At 36.3% G+C, this 21,948-nt stretch overlaps 1 protein-coding gene across 6 annotated transcripts in view; it reads right to left on the reverse strand.

Annotated features, from left to right (window-relative positions):
- The window catches only part of LOC136034377 (phosphatase and actin regulator 4-like), a 205,137-nt gene that overhangs the window by 166,117 nt on the left and 17,072 nt on the right, over positions 1–21,948 (reverse strand). The window contains exon 1 of one of the 6 annotated variants that reach the window (XM_065715524.1): positions 377–657. The exons of 1 other annotated variant lie outside the window; for it this stretch is intronic. The gene's annotated coding sequence lies outside the window, so the exon portion shown is untranslated. Of the gene's footprint in view, positions 1–358; positions 658–21,948 lie in introns of those variants that run through there. 4 more of the 6 variants (XM_065715523.1, XM_065715522.1, XM_065715520.1 and 1 more) reach the window with 4 other exon arrangements.

Here is a 21,948-nt window from a genome sequence, read left to right on the forward strand (position 1 = left end):
GTTGTCTGATAAATTTTTACACATTAGGGGGAGGGTCAGAGGATAGAATAGGGGGCTACATGCAAAATGTAAACTAAACTAACCAAAATACCAGCTAAATATTTATTCAAATATAGCTACTAGGTAGTTTTCCACTGAGCCTCCGTGGGCTCAATTGTCCACGGAGGCTAATTTTCCACTGAAGCTAATTGCCTCCGTAGCCTATACAAAAAGCAATAAACCGGATGGTGTTTGATTTTATAGATCCAAATTCTTGAGTGTGTACTGGCTAACTGATAGTAACCTTAATTCTTATCTTTCTTCCAATAGGGGGTCGAATTTTATACTTAGGGGAGTCAAAGTCATTTCCCTACAGCACCTCATACTAATAACGCACATTTTTCTTTGCATTCACTTAATAAGAATTTATGATCACAAATTCAATTATTCCAAATTAGCACTTGAGATACTCTCAAATTTGACAGTCCTAAAATCCCAGAATAAAAGTATATCCATTCAGCTCAAAGTTAACACCAGGTATTTGAATACTCAACTAAGTTACGTTACTGATTCAACCACATATCAACATATCTATGAAACCGGTTAACACTTGAAGCAAACTAAAAATTATCCGATTTAAACCAAGTTCTCAATGCCAAGTACAAAATGTATGAATGAAACAGAGCAAGTCTGAGAAAAAAACACCAGAGCACCTCTCGGAAAATCAATGCAATATCGCCCATGCCCTGTGACAAAATAAGGCCTATTCATGACCACGAATACAAATTATACAAAACTAAATAGAGGATAGTCGGTGACGCTTTAATATGGGCGTAATAGGAATAAAACTTACTAGAGTTACTGACAATTAGTATTGTCAAGCCGAACTAGAAAATCCGAAGTTACTTTGAATTTTAATGCGTTTAAAATAGGAATAAAAGTAGAAAGGTAAAGAAAAACTAAAAGTAGAAAGTGAAGGGTTTATATCATGCGTGACATTTGCCACGTACCTGGGGCGGATCCAAGGGAGCCGGGAGGAACCTCCTCTTCTGGCACTCTCAATCGCTTTTTTCCAATAAACTTGTCAATTATTGGCACCCTTGTCACACTGGGCCCCCTCCAAGATTTTGCTCAAGATCCGTTTTTTTCATGTTGTTTACTTTATTTTTGAAAGGGGGTAATACCTTGGTAGAAAAAAGTCGAAAAAAGAAAAGCAACAAACTGCCTCTACGCCCTTGTTCTCCAGCATATCTTTTCACTTGGATTCAATGCAAAGAAAAAGTAAAAAGGGTTAAATAATGTAGATTCATGACCTAGCCAACGTTAGATGGCGTCGTGTTTTTTTTTCTTCGAGACAAACTTGAGTTCAAGTGGAATGTAGCAGGGTAAGCTACAGCCAGAGCAAAAATGTATAGAGTTAATTGTACACAACCCGCAATAACAAAAGGGACAAGAAGCTAATTCCCACAAAGACCCTGTGGCCTGTAAAATCAGGGTGAAAGCTACACGCATTATTTAAACACAACTAGAAAGTCGAAATCAGGCCGAGGGTAAAAACCTCTCACAAGCACTAAACAGCCCCAAAATCCAACTGAAACTAGAAATTTTCTTGAAGTGCCAAACTTATCTTACGGGCGGAGTGGGAAGGGACTAAAAAGTTTGTGGCAGGGCCAAGGGTAAAAACCTCTCTCAAGCACTAAACAAACCCCAAATTCAATTTAAATTAGGCATTTTTCTTGAAAGTGTCAAACTTATCTTACGGATGGAGTGGGAAGGAACTAAAAAAGTTTGTGATATGATAGTCAAATTTTTTCTTCATTTTCATTCAAACTCCATTTACTAATTAGTAGTCTTAATTGTTTACTCTCAAGAAACTGTTTTCTTAGTTGTTTTATTAGAGACAACTATGATAAACGTAAATGTGTCTCAAACACTTCCCAAAAAGTTTATCCATCTCATTGTCGTTGAAGCATCTTTGTTGTGTAGAAGTTTACTAGATAAAGATATTATAAGTCTGGTTTTTCTACAAGTTTTACATGGGACCGTTATCTCACTTTCTAACTCGTTTTCTCTAAAAAGTGGACAGAACACCTTTATGTAGAACAAATTCGAGAAAAAATCTCCATTATAACTATGGATCAGGCATGCAAGCATTTATTTTTGGGGGGAAATAGGGCAATGATAAAAAACGAAGTTTATTGATAATTTGAATAAGGCATACCCAGAAATTTAGGATCAATTTAAGGTTTCGGAGGGAAAGGACCCAGAGACCCCCCCCCCATTTACGACCGTGCTCAGATGAACTGATCTGTGCTTTCTTTAGATCCAATTTTCACAGTTCATGGCTCATAATCGTTGGATGATCAAACAGTTCGTGGTAACGAACTGTAGTAAGGAGCGACCCGGCTCAATAGCAACCAAAACTCTAAAAAATGTTTTGATATCAATAGCTACATCAAAAGAATTGCATTTTAATGTTGATTTTAAATATATAAGTTTAATCAAGTTTAGTCTTACCCATCGAAAGTTACGAGCCTGAGAAAATTTGCCTTATTTTAAAAAACAGGGGGAAACAACCCCTAAAAGTCATAGAATCTTAACGAAAAACCCACCATCAGATTCAGCGTATCAGAGAACCCTATCGTAGAAGTATCAAGCTCCTATCTACAAAAATGTGGAATTTCGTATTTTTTTTTTCCCAGAAGACAAACCACGGGTGCGTGTTTATTTGTTTGTTTTTTTTCCAGGGGTCATCGTATCGACCAAGTGGTCCTAGAATCTCGCAAGAGGGCTCATTCTAACGGAAATGAAAAGTTCTAGTGACCTTTTTAAGTGACCAAAAAAATTGGAGGGCACCTAGGCCCCCTCCCACGCCCATTTTTTCTCCAAAGTCAGCGGATCAACATTTTGAGATAGCCATTTTGTTCCGCATAGTCAAAAACCATAATAACTATGTCTTTGGGAATGACTTACTCCCCCACAGTCCCTGGGGGAGGGGCTGCAAGTTACAAACTTCGGCCAGTGTTTACATATAATAATGGTTACTAGGAAGTGTACAGCGTTTTCAGGGGATTTTTTTTTGGGTTTTGGGGGTGGGGTTGAGGGGAGGGAGCTATGTGGGAGGATCTTTCCTTGGAGAAATATGTCATGGGGGAACAGAAATTCAATGAAAAGGGCGCAGGATTTTCTAAAATAACTATAAAAAAGACAAAGAAAAAATAAACATGGAGAAGTTTTTTCAATTGAAACTAAGGAGTAGCATTGAAACTTAAAACGAACAGAGATTATTACGCATATGAGGGGTTCTAAAAATACTTTAGCATAAAGAGCGAGGTATTTAGGAGGAGATAAATACCTCACTCTTTATGCTATAGTATTTTTAGTAATTTCAACTATTTATTCTACGGCCTTTCGGATTCAGGGGTCATTCTTAAAGAATTGGGACAAAACTTATGATTTGGTGCAAAGAGCGAGGTATTAACGAGGGTACAAACCCCCTCATATAAATAATAAAAATTTAAGAATATAAAAGTTTGTTACGTAAGCTAATTCTTAAGTTACGTATATTTTTTACTAATAAAAACATTCGTTAAAAATTAAAATGTATAGTTGCCTTTTTATGTAACCGAAAAATTGCAGGGCTACTAGGCTTTCCCCACCCCTTATTTCTCAAAATCGTCTGATCAAAACTAAGAGCCATTTAGCCAAAAAAGGAATTAATATGCAAATTTTATTTTAATAATTTATATGTGGAGAGCCAAAATCAAACATGCATTAATTCAAAAACGTTCAGGAATTACATAAAAAAAACTAGTTTTTTTAACTGAAAGTAAGGAGCGACATTAAAACTTAAAACGAACAGAAATTACTCCGTATATGAAATGGGTTGTCCCCTCCGCAATCTCTTGCTCTTTACGCTAAAGTTTTTAATTGTTTTAAAAAGCAAAATTGTGGCAAAGAGTCAAACTTTAGCGTAAAGAGCAAGGGATTGCGGAGGGGACAACCCATTTCATATACGGAGTAATTTCTGTTCGTTTTAAGTTTTAATGTCGCTCCTTACTTTCAGTTAAAAAAAACTATTTTTTTTTATGTAATTTCTGTAAAGACTCAATTTCAGGTTCAATACACAACAGACTACCTTAGATGGTTGCACCATATGATAAACAATATCAAAAGCTGAGGGATGGGGGTCAAGAGCTCCCAGTAATGGCGTGCCTTAGAAATGGGCAGTTTCAGCATGGGAGAAATTTAACATCGGCACTTGTCAGTTATCCCGATCACACACAAGAAGTGAAGTTGGGTTAATCATAATGAAATATATCAAAATATGATGAAAACATAATACTTTAGAAACAAAATTATGGAAACTACAACAGAGGTTTATGGAAAGGAGGCCGCCCAGAACGCAATATATTAAATACCTAACCAGAAACCGGTTATACTCAGATCAAGAACTTGAGGGTGGTCGGGATAACTAACAAGCACCTTAACATCATTAGCATAGTGTTTGCCTTGCCTTTTGATGCTGCTACCCAGGATGTTTGGGAGTCATGAACCGGGAAGAGTACCCAAGGGATACCAACTTTCCGCCACGTAGTGCACATCTCAGCACAGTCACTTTTACCACACACTTTCGCCTCGCTTGGCTCGTGCCACCTGGTGTACGTGATTTCTGAAAGTGGACATCCCCTCGCCTGTGGCAATTAACCGCCAAAATACATATATTGAGGGAGGGAGCCTTTAGACTCAAGCCCCGCCAAAAAACAACTCAAAATTCTTATGATTCCCTCGTAATTTCCAGCATTATTTACATACTTCTCCTGTTGGCTGCATAATCTCGACATTCCAGCTCCCCCTCACCCGAACTAAATTTTTGTATACATGTTTGACTCAAGTCCATGAACAACCTTGTTGTTAACAACTTTGTTGTTGATGGACTTGAGTAGGCCGACAATGATGGCCATGTAGACGACAAAATAATCTATAAACAAGCATAACAATAACTTAAAGAGGCGTCTAAATTAAATTTTAGTAAGATCCGAATTTCACACAGGCCTAGATGCATGACAGATGTTTGATGCATTAAGACCCAAAACAGGCACTTAAAAGGCATAGCTAATGTCCATTTCAAACTGAATAATACGTAATTTGTGATGTATAAAGGAATGCGACCACCAAAGCATCAGCGTAGTAGCTTCCCTTAGGCGTATAGATGGAGGGACTGAACAAGATTATAGAAAACTGAATCACTGATTAATAATAGTTGAGTCATGTCAGAATTTAAACAGATTTTTTTTTTTTTTAAGTTTGGTACTTGTGTTTTATTCAGAACATTCTTCTCGCTATCACTATGCGTTCCTTCTCGTAAAAGTATAAAGTCATGTTGTGTCCATTGACGCACTGTTTTGTTGTCGGCAACAACCCCTCATCCTGGAAAAATATAATTGCCTCTTTTTCAGTCTTTGGCAAATCCCAAATCTTCATTTCAAAATCCATGCTCAGATACCATCTTCTATCACCATGCATAGCAAACTAAATTGAGTTTTGTCTTTGTGGCTATGAAACCAGATTTTCTCATAAAATGTACCTGCATCATAGTTTGTTTCACGAAAGAACCTAACTTCACTTATTGAGTGTGTTCTGAATAATACACAAGTATCAAAAGTTTTTTTCAAGTTTTCAGAAAGGGCTGCATGCGTCATCACAAACTTTATGAAAAAATGTTCGGTGAATTTTTGAACACAAGAGACTGGGGGATGGCCGCTGTCCCCATTGAAACATATATTCAGGGAAAACATATTCCCTGCAGCAAGCAGACTTTAAGCGACTGCTGTTTGAAATTAGTGCTGAAGTCAGAAGCTGAATACGAAATTTGAAGCTTATTGCTATTGAAAGTTACTAGGTATCCAAAACCGCATCCAGGGGGATAAGAAGAAGATTAGAACCATCACCACTCAAATCTTTGTCCGACTTGTAAAAACTTAACTAAAATGCATATAAACAAATTCTTTATTTTTTGTGTCCCCCTCCCAAACAAAATCCTGAATACAGCCCTGGTTGCATTATAGATGATAACAAATATCGCACCTCAGGAAATGATAAAACGAAAGGAAGACACCGAAGCAAGTATTCAAAGCCCAAAACTAAATTCCCAAACCCCCAACTACGCCCCAAATTCGGAGACACTCATATAACCGTACTTTCACAAAGGGCAGTGTTCTTACTAAGATAAGTGAAAAGCTCCAATCCTACAAAAATTTGACCGAAACCACACTTTTTTTTTATCGTTCTTCATGAAAATTAACCCCAAAGAAAAACTTTGTCCCACTAGGAGTATCTCAAATATTATAAGGTCAGTTTTATATTAAGGAGGTAAATCTATGCTTTATTCAGAACACTAAAGTGGGGACTGAAAGTGCAAAAGTAATTCCTCCCAGTCCCTGGAGTAGGTATGCACTTTACCATACTTTCACGGAGGGAGAGGAGTGTTTCTCCACAGAATGGTAGAAAGTCCTTCCCCTTGGTATAAAATTTGTCCAAAGATTAATCATTTTATAATAATCAGTCATCCTTAGGGAAAACCTCTAAGGAAAACGTTGCCCCTCCCCCATAAAAGGATTTTAAAACAATATAAATCAATTTAAAATAAAAGAACTAAACGCTCGGTCTTGGTCTCTTGCTTTCGATTCTCAGATATTGCGGTTTCTGAGAATCGAAAGCACAAGAGTAACCCGAAGAAAAATTCAGATTCGAAAGTCGTATACGCCTTTGCCGTCCAAAGTCGAGACTACATTTTGATTTGCCCTATATTTTCTTACATTTTCCGCGTAACTGGCCAGCTTTTTCCAATTTTATTCGGGAACTCAAATACCCAGTCCAACCCCCTAGAGGCGCAAAAGCATAAATCCCTAACCTAAAGCATGACTTTTGTAACCTTTTCACGATAGTTACTATAAATTCTAAATTAATAATCTACGCCCTTCTAAATTTAAGATATATAAAGCCTATTTTTCGTTCAAAAATGGCTCAATAATTTTAATTTTAAGTCAACAAAATGTTTGAACCAGTAGATTTATTTACCAGAAGTTCAAAACGCCATGCGTTCTTCGTAGCTGCTAATGCAGAAAAATAACAGCATTAATTGGAGTTAATGTCTTTTGATCAAAGACAGGCGCCAGGAAATTATGCACTAAATTCATGCATAAGTTCATTTTGCATATTCGAGGCAACGACCTCATTAACCTGATCATCATTTTGTACGGCTATAACAGTATTCGGGTCGGTGCCTCAAGACAAGGGTGTTTATTGGTATGGGATTGTGTAACAGCCCCTATCCTTCAAACAAATTTACAGTTTGGCTGAAGCAGAGATCAGGTCAGTAAGCAGGAATTAATTTCAGGAGAGGTCAAATTCGAAAAACGAATTGGGTTACAATACCAACAACATTTATTTCCATAAACCAATGATGAAGAAAATAGAAAAAAAAACATTTGAGTATACCGATCATAGCACCCTGGGTTTTCCTCAGCATTGACAAAGAATACAAAGAAACACTGAGAAGGACAAAAAGAAACAAGATGAACAACAAGAAAGAGGTTAGAAGCTTAGAACAAAACGAAACCAAATTGTACGGCTATAACTGTATTCGGGTCGGCACCTCAGGGCAAGGGTGTTTATTGGTATGGAATTGTGTAACAGCCCCTATCTTTCAAACAGATTTACAGTTTGGCTGAACTAAGCAGCAGAGATCCGGTCAGTAAGCAGGAATTAATTTCAGAAGAGGTGAAATTCGAAAAAAAATTGGATTACAATACCAACAACATTTATTTCCATAAACCAATGACAAAGAAAATCGAGAAAAAAAACATTTGAGTATACCGATCATAGCACCCTGGATTTTCCTCAGCATTGACAAAGAATACAAAAAAAACAATGAGAAGAAGAAAAAGAAATAACATTAACAAGAGGAGAGAAGTTAGAAGCTTAGAACAAAACAAAACCAAATAAACAAGAGACCATATACTGTTTTTAGATACCCGAAGGGTAAAAGTTTTAAAATGGCCCAAAGCTCCTAAAAATGAACAAAATAGCTTACAGTAATATTACGAAAAATAACATTTTATCATTTTTTTGCTCTATTTGATATTCTTTTTTTAACTGAAAGTTATTTTGGGCATAAGATATACGTAATAAGTTACAAAACCTTGTTAAATCGCTATATTACATAGGCGAGACGCCATTCCACCTCCAGTTTAAGCGATAACACTTAAAATCACAATCTGAAGTTAAGCTATCTACTGTTTCTATCTACTCCGTAAAATACGCAAACCCATGACAATTTTTCTATTTAGTAATTTTAAATATCTTAATTAACAAAATTTAAAACACGCAGCGAGTGCCTATAAAATTCGTTTCAGACAAAATGTTCAATTCACAAAATCAAACAGTTCTTGGTAACGAGCGACCCGGCTCAATAGTAACCGAAACTCTAAAAAATGGAATTTTGATACCAATAGCTACATCAAAAGAATCGCATTTTAATGATGATTTTAGATATATAAGTTTCATCAAGTTTAGTCTTACCCATCAAAAGTTACGAGCCTGAGAAAATTTGCCTTATTTTAGAAAATAGGGGGAATCACCCCCTAAAAGTCATAGAATCTTAACGAAAATCACACCATCAGATTCAGCGTATCAGAGAACTCTTTTGTAGAAGTTTCAAGCTCCTATCTAGAAAAATATGGAATTTTGTATTTTTTTGCCAGAAGGCCTGATGCGTGTTTATTTGTTTTTTTTTTTTTTTCCAAGGGTGATCGTATCGACCAAGTGGTCCTAGAATGTTGCGTAAGGGCTCATTCTAATGGAAATGAAAAGTTCTAGTGCCCTTTTTAAGTGACCAAAAAATTGGGGGGCAACTAGGCCCCCTCCCACGCTAATTATTTTCCCGAAGTCAACGGATCAAAATTCTGAGATGGCCATTTTATTCAGCGTAGTCGAAAAACCTTATAACTATGTCTTTGGGGACGAATTACTCCCCCACAGTTCCCGTAGGAGGGGCTAGAAGTTAAAAACTTTGACCAGTGCTTACATATAGTAATGGTTATTAGGAAGTGTACAAACGTTTTCAGGGGGAGTTTTTGGTTGAGGGGGAGGGGTTTAGAAGAGGGGGATATGTTGGGGGAACTTTCCATCGAGGAATTTGTCATGGGGAAAGAAAATTTCCATGAAGGGAGCGCAGGATTTTCTAGCATTATTTAAAAAAAAAAAACAATGAAAAATTAAATATGAAAAAGTTTTTTCAGCTGGAACTGAGGAGCAGCATTAAAACTTAAAACGAACGGAAATTATTACGCATAGGAGGGGCTCACCTCCTCCTAATACCTCGCTCGTTACGCTGAAGTATTTTTAGTAATTTCAACTATTTATTCTACGGCTTTTGTGATTCAGGGGTCATTCTTAATGAATTTCGAGAGAGAGACAGAGAGAGAGAGAGAGAGAGAGAGAGAGAGAGAGAGAGAGAGAGAGAGAGAGAGAGAGAGAGAGAGAGAGAGAGAGAGAGAGAGAGGAGAGGGGGGGGGGCAAAATTTAAGCTTTAGCGTAAAGAGCGAGGTACTGACAATGGGGTGAACCCCCTCATATATGTAATAAAAACATGAGAATACAAAAGTTCGTTACTTAAGCTAATTTATAAGTTATGTATATCTTTTACTAATAAAAACATTCGTAAAAAATTAAAAGTTCTAGTTGCCTTTTTAAGTAGCCAAAAAATCGGAGGGCAACTAGGCTTCCTCCCCCGCTCCTTTTTTCTCAAAATCATTCGATCAAAACTATGAGAAAGCCATTTAGACCAAAAAAATAAATATGTAAATTTTGTTTTATTTATTCCTCTGCGGAGAGCCAAAATCAAAACACGCATTGATTCAAAAAAGCAGTTGATAAGAAAAAGCAGTTGATAAAAAAAGCAGGCTAAAAAAGCAGTTGATAAAAGGTAGATGGTTGACAAAGCTGGAAATAAACAACTAGAATGACAGAATAAAAGTCAAAGAAGAAACAACTATCCATGATGTCTTGGTAGATGGCTAAAAAAGCAGTTGATAAAAGGTAGATGGTTGACAAAGCTGGAAATAAACAACTAGAATGACAGAATAAAAGTCAAAGAAGAAACAACTATCCATGATGTCTTGGTAGATGGCTAAAAAAGCAGTTGATAAAAGGTAGATGGTTGACAAAGCTGGAAATAAACAACTAGAATTACAGAATAAAAGTCAAAGAAGAAACAACTATCCATGATGTCTTGATAGATGGCTAAAAAAGCAGTTGATAAAAGATAGATGGTTGACAAAGCTGGAAATAAACAATTAGAATGACAGAATAAAAGTCAAAGAAGAAACAACTATCCATGATGTCTTGATAGATGGCTAAAAAAGCAGTTGATAGAAGGTAGATGGTTGACAAAGCTGGAAATAAACAACTAGAATGACAGAATAAAAGTCAAAGAAGAAACAATTATCCATGATGTCTTGGTAGATGGCTAAAAAAGCAGTTGATAAAAGGTAGATGGTTGACAAAGCTGGAAATAAACAACTAGAATGACAGAATAAAAGTCAAAGAAGAAACAATTATCCATTATGTCTTGATAGATGGCTAAAAAAGCAGTTGATAAAAGATAGATGGTTGACAAAGCTAGAAATAAACAACTAGAATGACAGAATAAAAGTCAAAGAAGAAACAATTATCCATTATGTCTTGGTAGATGGCTAAAAAAGCAGTTGATAAAAGGTAGATGGTTGACAAAGCTAGAAATAAACAACTAGAATGACAGAATAAAAGTCAAAGAAGAAACAATTATCCATTATGTCTTGGTAGATGGCTAAAAAAGCAGTTGATAAAAGGTAGATGGTTGACAAAGCTAGAAATAAACAACTAGAATGACAGAATAAAAGTCAAAGAAGAAACAATTATCCATTATGTCTTGGTAGATGGCTAAAAAAGCAGTTGATAAAAGGTAGATGGTTGACAAAGCTAGAAACAAACAACTAGAATGACAGAATAAAAGTCAAAGAAGAAACAATTATCCATTATGTCTTGGTAGATGGCTAAAAAAGCAGTTGATAAAAGGTAGATGGTTGACAAAGCTAGAAATAAACAACTAGAATGACAGAATAAAAGTCAAAGAAGAAACAATTATCCATTATGTCTTGGTAGATGGCTAAAAAAGCAGTTGATAAAAGGTAGATGGTTGACAAAGCTAGAAATAAACAACTAGAATGACAGAATAAAAGTCAACGAAGAAACAATTATCCATTATGTCTTGGTAGATGGCTAAAAAAGCAGTTGATAAAAGGTAGATGGTTGACAAAGCTAGAAATAAACAACTAGAATGACAGAATAAAAGTCAAAGAAGAAACAATTATCCATTATGTCTTGGTAGATGGCTAAAAAAGCAGTTGATAAAAGGTAGATGGTTGACAAAGCTAGAAATAAACAACTAGAATGACAGAATAAAAGTCAAAGAAGAAACAATTATCCATTATGTCTTGGTAGATGGCTAAAAAAGCAGTTGATAAAAGGTAGATGGTTGACAAAGCTAGAAATAAACAACTAGAATGACAGAATAAAAGTCAAAGAAGAAACAATTATCCATTATGTCTTGGTAGATGGCTAAAAAAGCAGTTGATAAAAGGTAGATGGTTGACAAAGCTAGAAATAAACAACTAGAATGACAGAATAAAAGTCAAAGAAGAAACAATTATCCATTATGTCTTGGTAGATGGCTAAAAAAGCAGTTGATAGAAGGTAGATGGTTGACAAAGCTAGAAATAAACAACTAGAATGACAGAATAAAAGTCAAAGAAGGAACAATTATCCATTATGTCTTGGAAGGATTCAGCTCTAATCCAAGTAGATTAATGCTGAAGCTTATTGATGATTTATGATTTTTGGTGATTAGGTATGACAGAACTTGCTGGCAATGTAATGTTTTGTGAACTGCCAATATTAATTTCAGTCCCCCCCCCACCCTTCATCACAAAATCTCCCCCCCCCCCAAGAGAAGAAGCTACGCTCGCCTATGATGGGTCTACTTGAGGTCCATTCCAAATACTTTCCTTTTTCATAAATATAGAGTCATTATGTTACACCCAACCCTTACTTTTCACTTTTAAATTGGCGTCCTAGTGTTTTTAGACTTAAAGAATACTCTATGTCCCAAAATAGACATCAACAACCAAAGACATTATCAATAGAAAATAACTAGTCAGAGAAATTAGAAGGCTTCAAATTTACCATTAATTTAGTTAGTTAAATTCCAGCCAATTTATTTACGAAGAAGAGCAACGGAGAACTGAAAAGATAAAAACAACAATTGGAACACCTGTGCTGCCTGAACATAAAGAGGGCTATGAGGAGTTCGAACCTAGATTTAATCAAGGATACAGACACATACAAAGAAATGTTTGTAGAGCGGGGGGCATATTTGTCAAAATCGGATAAGCAAGGTAAATTAAATGAAACGAAAATTTAATCAAGAGCAAAGAGCTCATATGGCACTTGTGACGGGGTCGGAAGAGCCAAGAGCTCATATGGTATGAGCTCTAGCAAAATTCTAAGAATCAATAGATTGCTTTAAAAAGAAAATCAGAGGCTTAATGCTGATCGGGATTTAAAATAAGAGCTCTGAGACACGAGGTCCTTCTAAACATCAAAATTCATTAAGATCCGATCACCCACTCGTAAGTTAAAAATACCTCAATTTTTCTAATTTTTCCTCTCCCTTCAGCCCCCCAGATGGTCGAATCGGGGAAAATGACTTTATCAAGTCAATTTGTGCAGCTCCCTGACACGCCTACCAATTTTCATCGTCCTAGCACGTCCAGAAGCACCAAACTCGCCAAAGCACTGAACCCCACCACCTAACTCCACCAAAGAGAGCGGATCCAGTCGGTTACGTCAATCACGTATCTACGACATTTATAAGCGTTTTCCAAGATTTTCGGTTTCCCCCTCCAACTCCCCCCAATGTCGAAAGATCTGGTCGGGATTTGAAATAAGAGCTCTGAGACATGAGTTCCTTCTAAATATCAAATTTCATTAAGATCCGGTCGCCCATTCTCAAGTTAAAAATACCTCAATTTTTCTGATTTTTCCAAATTAACAACCCGTCCTCAAAGAGAACGGACCCGGACCAATTATGTCGATCTCGTATCTATAACTTGTTCTTATTCTCCCCATCAAGTTTCATCCCGATCTCTCCACTCTAAGGGTTTTCCAAGATTTCCGGTTTCAAAAATTTCTGTTTCCCCCCCCCTCCAACTCTCTAAGTCCCCGGATCCGATTCGAATTAAAAATGGCGAATCTGAGACATACGAATCTTCTATATATCAAGTTTCATTAAGATCCGATCACCCATTCCTAAGTTAAAAATACCTCATTTTTTCTAATTTTCAGAATTAACCCCCCCCCAACTCCCCTAAACAGAGCAGACCCGTTCCGATTATGTCAATCACATATCTAGGACTTCTGCTTATTTTCCCAACCAAGTTTCATCCCGATCCCTCTACTCTAAGCGTTTTCCAAGATTTTAGGTCCCCCCAACTCCCCCCAATGTCACCGGATCTGGTTGGGATTTAAAATAAGAGCTCTGAGACACGATATCCTTCCAAACATCACATTTCATTAAGATCCCATCACCTGTTCGTAAGTTAAAAATACTTCATTTTTTCTATTTTCTCCGAATTAACCGACCCCCACTCCCCACCAGATGGTTAAATCGCGAAAAAGACTATTTCTAATTCAATCTGGTCCAGTCCCTGATACGCCTGCCAAATTTCATCGTCCTAGCTTACCTGGAAGTGCCTAAAGTAGCAAAACCGGGACAGACAGACCGACAGACAGACACACCGACCGACAGAATTTGCGATCGCTATATGTCACTTGGTTAATACCAAGTGCCATAAAAAATCGTACAATTACAGGAGTCTCGCGACCCCCCTTGGCAAGTCTCCGCGAAAACCTATACAAGGAAAAACTGTCGTGAACTAAATGATGTTATTTTTTAATACAACGTAAAAAACAAAGGAAAAACTCAGAAAATTAACTTTAAGAAACATAAACTATTTTTTAGAGAATAGATAGGTACACGCTAATAATCCTTTTAACAATATTAACGAAGTTCTCCAATTAGTTTTCTTTCAAATAATACATAGTTTATTACAAAATCTTTGTTGGTAAGGACTAGGGATCAAACATGCCTTTAAAAAAAGATATAGGCATCCCTATAAATATTTCAATCTATTCCTATTTAATTACCTATAAAAAAGCTAATTAAACATGAAAGATTGTTATGGTCCAAAATTAAGTGAAACCCCTACATACTCATGAAATTTCCCTTTTTTCCCGGTGGATTTTTTTTGCTGCTTACATTCTAGGTTATTTATTACAAGGTTTATTCTTTTATATCTCCTTTAAGCATTGGTGTACTAAGAATTTTAAGCCATGTATCAAAAGGCACAAATAAAGTATATATGGTGTACAAATAAACTTTCAAATGGGGATAAGTCCAATTCATTAGACAGTGAAAACAGATACAGAAGTCTATATATTTCGACCACAAATACAGCGATCGTCCTGTATTTCTTCTGATGACGATCACTGTATGTGTGGTCGAAATGTCAAGACTTTTGCATCTGTTTTCACTGTCTAATAAATGGACTTATCCCCCTTTGACCGTTTATTTGTTCGTTATAGAAAGGCAGTGTTTTCTTGGGAAAAATAACTTACTTCAGGCATTAGTCCAAAATACATACGGTTTTTGATGGAAGAAAAATGGTTTTCAACGCTCCTTTTTGAGAAAGAACAGGGAAAATGTCTTTTCCTTAAAATGTAGTTTTATTCACTTTTTAATCCAATCTTGTAGAGCGCATTATTAGCCACCAAGTCTATGGGAGGGACCAAAAACACGTAAATGGCATTTTAATACGAGCTTTTCTTGGAAATGGTTCGTCTGAGAAAAATTAGGGGGTGGTCATTCTTTATACATCCACGAACATGTAAAGCAACATCCACGTGCACATGTACATCAACGAACATGTAAAGCAATCAGAAAACCACCTTCAGCCAGTTGAAATGCCTAAGCAATAATATTAGACGAACATAATCAAATCCCAAGCTTTGCAATACCCTGCCCCCTTATTTTTGAAACTTCCTTAACTATGACTAAATTTTTTGGCGACAATAAACATGTTTTTCTTACATAAAATACAGACAGCAAACGCCATCTAGACTTACAAGTTAACATTTCTAAGAAGATGACGCCGAATTTAAATTTCCTATTATCAGATGGATGTAGAGTGGATTTGACCTTAAATTGGTAATTTCATATAAAAAAACACAAGTTTTTTAACTGAAAGTAAGGAGCAATATTAAAACTTAAAACGAACAGAAATTACTCCGTAAATGAAAGGGGCTGTTCCCCCCTCAACGCCCCGCACTTTACGCTAAAATTTGACTTTTTTCTCGCAACTCTACTTTTTAAAACAATAAAAAACTTGTTTTATAATGAGCCCTCTCACAACATTCTAGGACCACTGGGTCGATACGATCACCCCTGGGAAAAAAAACAAATAAACACGCATCCGTGATCTGTCTTGTGGCAAAAAATTCAAAATTCCACATTTTTATAGATAGGAGCTTGAAACTTCTACTATAGGGTTCTCTGATACGCTGAATATAGTGTGATTTTCGATGACTTTAAGGGGTGTTTCCCCCTATTTTCTAAAATAAGGCAAATTTTCTCAGGATCGTAACTTTTGATGGGTAAGTCTAAACTTAATGAAACTTATATATTTACAATCAGCATTAAAATGCGATTCTTTTGACGTAACTATTGTTATAAAAATTCCGTTTTTTTAGAGTTTCGGTTACTATTGAGCCGGGTCGCTCCTTACTACAGTTCGTTACCACGAATTGTTTGATACAATACGGGACCCAGAGACCGAACTAAGCTGAAGCAGTACACTACAAGGCCGACGTAAGGACCTTAGTAGTCAAGAAGCGTCGTTAATCCGATAACTTAATCTTGTGCTTGAAACAATATTTTATTAAGCAAGGCCGTAACTCGAAAACTAGAAAATGACAATAATAGTAGAGACTAAAATAACACACAGGCAAACCATAACACAGGAGCAGTGACTATATCATTGAAGAAGCAGGAAATTAGTAATCTCCCTATAAGGGAGTGACTACAGGTCATCCACTTACACGAAAAAAATAATCAAAATATAAAAAATGAGCAGGATGTTACTTAAGACATTTCTAAAACTATACGGTCCTTCCGAGTCATAGTTGTTCAAGTCGGGTGGTTAGCGAGCCAAAAACTGGCAATCCTATGTCCATCAGAGCAGGGGTTTGAACAGAGTCTACTGGTGTTCCTGATTACTTGGGTTGAGGCACAAATCAGTCCCGTGACTCTGTAAGCTCTATCGGAGTCGACCCTACTCTAAATGGATGCCTAGAAAAATCTGGGAAAGGTAAACAGGAAGGGTGTACGAAAGCATAGGACGGCTTGCCCCAACCCCTCATTACAATTCCTGGCTGAAGGGCCATGAAACGAAGAACAGTGCCATTGGTCTGGACAATAAAGTATAGCGTGTAGTGTATCCTTTCCCTTTTTATATGGTCTTTTTATACTAAACATGGAAAAATTGTTAAAAAACTAGCGAATATTATCCTACTGGCGAGAACCCTGAGTTTATTGTCACAACTCTTTTCCAGTGGACATATACATGTATTTTGGAGTTCATTCCAGGAGCCTTTTGCAACTGGCCATTAAACAGGCAAAAACTACTACCACTACTACTAACAACCCACCGCAGAATTAAGCTGCCTGAGGCCAACACAGCTACGCATGCTCCTCTTCCATCCCAATCTATTCAATGCCTCCCTCTTCACACCCTCCCAGGAAGTTCCCATTTCCTTTAAATCTTTATGTATGACAACCTCCCACCCCAACCACGGACGACCTGCATTCCGGTTAGCCATAGACGATTGGCCGAAATGGACAGTCTTTGGCAATCTGTCATCCTTCATCCGCAGAACGTGCCCTAGCCATCTCAACCCTTCTCTCATTATAGCCCTAGAAAGCGGGATTGAACCACACTTTTCGTAAAGCCTACTGTTGAAATGCGGTCAGTAAGCTCTGGAAAACATCCAGCAAATCACCTACATCCAAAAAACCTATTTCGAATACATAACCAACACAAACAAAAAACAAAAGAAGAAAAAGATCGAGAAATGAAAGAAGTTCAAAACAACTTGTACCAATAATGAGATAAGTAAAAAATTCCAGAGGGACCTATTTTGTGGGATGGACTAAGCCTTTTCCCCGCCTAACCCTAATTTTTGAGTTTTTGTGTACTTATTATTCAAATGATCAAAAAGAACTAATTCTTTTTGAACACACCCTCCCCGAAAAGAAGTTCTCCGTATGCGCTTGTTTCAAATCCTCATTAATCCGAATTTTGGTCCCTCAAGATACGTTTCCCTTACTCAGTATGACAATGTAAGCGTGTCGACTAAAGGAACATAGCACATATACAGAACTTAATCCAATCTTTCTGGATATAACCCTGTCTAAGAAAGCTTCCAATGATTCTATCAGGTTTAACTATATTTCCACTCATCATTAATTATTATAAATTGACAGAAAAGACTGTATGTAACTAGTCAAAGAGTACCCACTACTAATTTAGAACTCTAACTACCCAATCATCGTCAATTTACGAAACAAGGGTTAGAAGAGGATAGGCGCGAATCCAAATTTTAGTAATTTGACAAACCAAAACTCTTTTTGATTATTTGATATCCCACCATCACCAGGAAATACGCATTAGTCCCTATCCTGATCGATTTTTTTTTTTTTTTTTTTTTTTACTCCGCTCACCCATATTGACAGTAATAGGCCAAGATTATCTTAGGTGAACAGAGCCAACTTTGGCCCCTCCCCCCTCCGAAGAAATATTGTATTACATATCTGTTTCCTAAATAATAGATAAAATCCGGCGCATTTTTCACCAAAGGCATCAATATCAAACTGGGTGTAGTAGTTGTGAATATTTTTTTACATGTTTAAATAAAAATAAGCAAAAACAGCATAAATCAAGCCCCACTCCTCAAACAGAAGCATGGGTCCCATACTCCTTCGGCATCTTTCGAACACTGATTTACTACCCAAAAAAGCCTAGAGGAGACCAAAGCTACTAAGGAGGTGAATTTTGCAAATTCCATGTAACACCTCAATTGAGCTAAAAATTCCCAAAGGATTCCAACCCTATCCTGGCAGATTGGGTCTATACCTCTTGATATACCTGAATGCTCAAACACTCGAATTAAGGATCCTCATCTACAGGTTGATAATACAATTGTCGTTATTATTTTAGCATTTTTTTTTTTTTCCAAAATATTTGTTTCTAAGTCAAAACACATTTTTATATAAATTTGCAAGCTATTTAGGAGCGTCAATTCACGGAAATGTATGGGGTGGGGGCAATATTTATTCTTGAAAATATGAGAAGGGGCATTTTTTTCTATAAAAATACCAAAAAAGGTGTTCTAAAAGGAAAATACTAAAATCTAAATCTAAGCAGGGTGCAAAAAGTTGCATCTACCCCCCAATTAGCATCCTTAAAGCTAATTCGGCTCCAATCTATCGAAATAGTCTAATCCACCAGGATCAGAAAATTCCATTTCATAACTAATTACAGAAGTTCAGAGACAGGCAAATATACACTTTTTATCAATTCGGAATTTGTTTGTAACTGATAAGAAAAAACAGTGAATAGCTCTTTTTAATTCTAAGATTTATTCTTGAGTGAGTTTTATACTGTTTAATCCATCTTTTAATTTTTGACTAGTTAATTATTTATTATAAAAAATTTACACATTAAATAACTATTGAATTCTATATTTGGTCTAACCTGTGCGGTTTTTACGGAAAGTGTGGACCTCAGGCCGGATTGATGAATATGACATTACATTTTGGAAAGCTCCGTAGAACTCTTGCCTGGGGCCAAAAAGGATGGTTTTTGCTTGTCCTCGAGCCAGAGCCTATGGTGTGCGAAGTGAAGTGGAGTTATATAGCCTATGTCAGAGAGGAGTATCTGAAGTTGTGCAGCCAAGCTTTCGTTTCATCAAACCATGTTTCTGCTTTCGAGTGGAAAGCTCCGTTCTAGCAGGCAAGCAGGCAGGCACCAGTTTCAAATTGAAGATGGACTAAAATCTATAAGTGTTAAATATATGCGGTAGTTCCCCGGCCCCACAGCCAATATATCTTCTTTGAGTGATAAATAGAAAAATTTACAGAAACAAAAAAGTGCGATTTTCCCACGGGTCCGAAAGTGCTGCCATCTATTGTTTCTAGCCATTTCTGTTCGTGATTTCAGCTGACTTTACCATTCTTTTTTTTTCTACTTGGGATTGCAATAGAGAAATGGTATCAGTTATACCTCTTAAACTTTAAAAGTTCTCTCATTGCTAAAGAAATTAGAGCTTATCCTTTGCTCCTTTCTAAGTGGTGGTGTTAGAAAGTTGGCCTCCGGCAAAAAAGTCAACTTTTGAACTAAGACAGATAGAATTTTTTTTTTCAATGACAATCGATAGACCTTGATGAGCTGATCAAAGTATATGTCATCCATTTTTTGTTACAAAAATTCCTTCATGACATACACCAGTTTGAAAGTTTCAAGGGGTTGACAACTTCAGTGGTAAGGTACACACTTGAACCAAAAATAGGCCGATACCAATTGTGAGATATGTAGGGGACTTCCAAGCAACAGTCGATTATTAGCTTATAATCATCTTTGGCAATGAGGGGTTTGCAACTTTTGCTGATTGGTGTACCTATTATCTGTTTCTGGTGTAATTGATGGTAAGAACAACTTGGTTCCCGATTGTAAGACATGTAGGGGAGTTGTAAGTAATAATCGGCTGTTAGGCTACAATGACTTCAGCGACAAGGGGTTTGCAACTTTTGCTAGTTGGTGTACCCATTATTTGTTTCCGGTGAACTTGGATGTATATCACGGGAGAGGGACTTGTAAGTAAGAATCGGTTGCTAGAGGAGGTTCATCAGAGGCTAAAAATTTGTGCAAATTGGTGCACATCTATGGTATTTGATCCTGAAAAGTCACGAATAGCTTTATAATACCAACTAGATTATATAAGATAATGTTCCAAGTTTCCATCGGTCACGATGTCTACGATTGAAAAGGATAAAGTTCAACTGGCTGCAAACTCAATTTAGTCCCTTCTTCGATATTCTTTTGCTGTTGTTTTTTCAACGCTGAAGAACTTGATCATGTGATTACTGATTGTGTTCTGCTTTGAATATGCCGTTTTGAATGCTTTGATAGTTTTGACAACTTCAGAATTTAACCGATAGCGAAGAAACAAAACCAAAGTGTTGCTCTCGCAACACTTTTATCGGCGAAGCCGGACAAAGGTTGCTGCAACACTTCACGTTGCCCAGGCAACGTAGGTCTAGTTTATTATAAGATGCGATTTGATGATGCATTTACTAATTTTTATTCGAACTTGTAGCAAATCATAAAATAACAAATATATTAAGCTACTGGGTGAACATTTTCCATCCATAAAAATTCCCAAATTCGTACTATGCAATAATATTCAAAAACAAATGTTGAAAAAATTAAATGAAAGTTGAAAAAAGAAATAGAGAAAAAAACAACATCAACAATTTTTGACAGCTCACTCTTGAATAATAAAGACTATCAATTTGGAATTTGTTTTATAACTGATAAGGAAAAACAGTGAATGGCTCTTTTTAATTCTAAGGTTTATTCTTGAGTGAGTTTTATACTGTTTAATTCATCTTTTAATTTTTGACTAGTTAATTATTTATTGTAAAAAATTGGTGCATTAAATAACTATTGAATTCTATATTTTATTATAAGATGCGATTTGATGATGCATTTATGAATTTTTATTCGAACTTGTAGCAAATCAAAAAATAACAAATATATTAAGCTACTGGGTGAACATTTTCCATCCATAAAAATTCCCAAATTCGTACTAGGCAATAATATTTAAAAACGGATGTTGAAAAAATTAAATGAAAGTTGAAAAAAATAACGGCAAAAAATAGAGAAAAAATCATTCTTTAGCCAGGGATCTACCTGTAGATTCAAAGACGGAGAGAAATACATTCTAAGTTTTCACAGGCACTCTAAGCACAAAACCCATGATCATTTAAAAATTTTCTTTTTTCACCGTCGGAAATATTTCGTTTGGTATAGACTACAGCAGCATTTCAGTAGGCCTTTGACAAAAAGTTGGTTCCTGGGGAGTCAATTCAGAAAACTGCAGGGGCTGGGCAAGAATTTTTCTTTGATACATTTTCTAATCTTCATACGAAACAAAGCTGATTTTCAAAATCAAGGGGGAGGGGGAGCTTTTTTTAGATCTCCTCAATGAAAACACCAAAAATTTTGGTTTCTAATTCTGAGGGGGTGACATTTTCAACATTTGTTGCTTAAATATTATTGCATAGTATGAATTTGGAAATTTTTATGGAAAAAGTTCACCAAGTAGCTTAATATAATAATCTTCAGTAACTTATTTCTAACCTCAGAACGACTAAATTTAAGAAACTCGTTTTTTAAAGAAACCCTGCTGTGTGCAAACCAGTGTAGTGAAAAATCCTAGCTTTTCTTCAATCCCTGACATAAAGTCCTAAATCTATCGATGCCCCCCCCCTCCCACCACGAGAAAAGAACGAAGAAACAATATTTCTTGAAAGTTTCAACTCGATCCACCAGCGTGAGACAAAATAGGTCAAACTTACCAAGACTTATGTCATCTTTTAATGAAACCTGGCTTTGTTTTCATGAATTTTTGACATTAAATATCAAATAAATCTTGGAATAAAAGTAAAGAGTGGTATTAAAACTTGAAACG

Source organism: Artemia franciscana, chromosome 13 (assembly GCF_032884065.1).
Source record: "Artemia franciscana chromosome 13, ASM3288406v1, whole genome shotgun sequence".
Lineage (NCBI taxonomy): Eukaryota > Metazoa > Arthropoda > Branchiopoda > Anostraca > Artemiidae > Artemia > Artemia franciscana.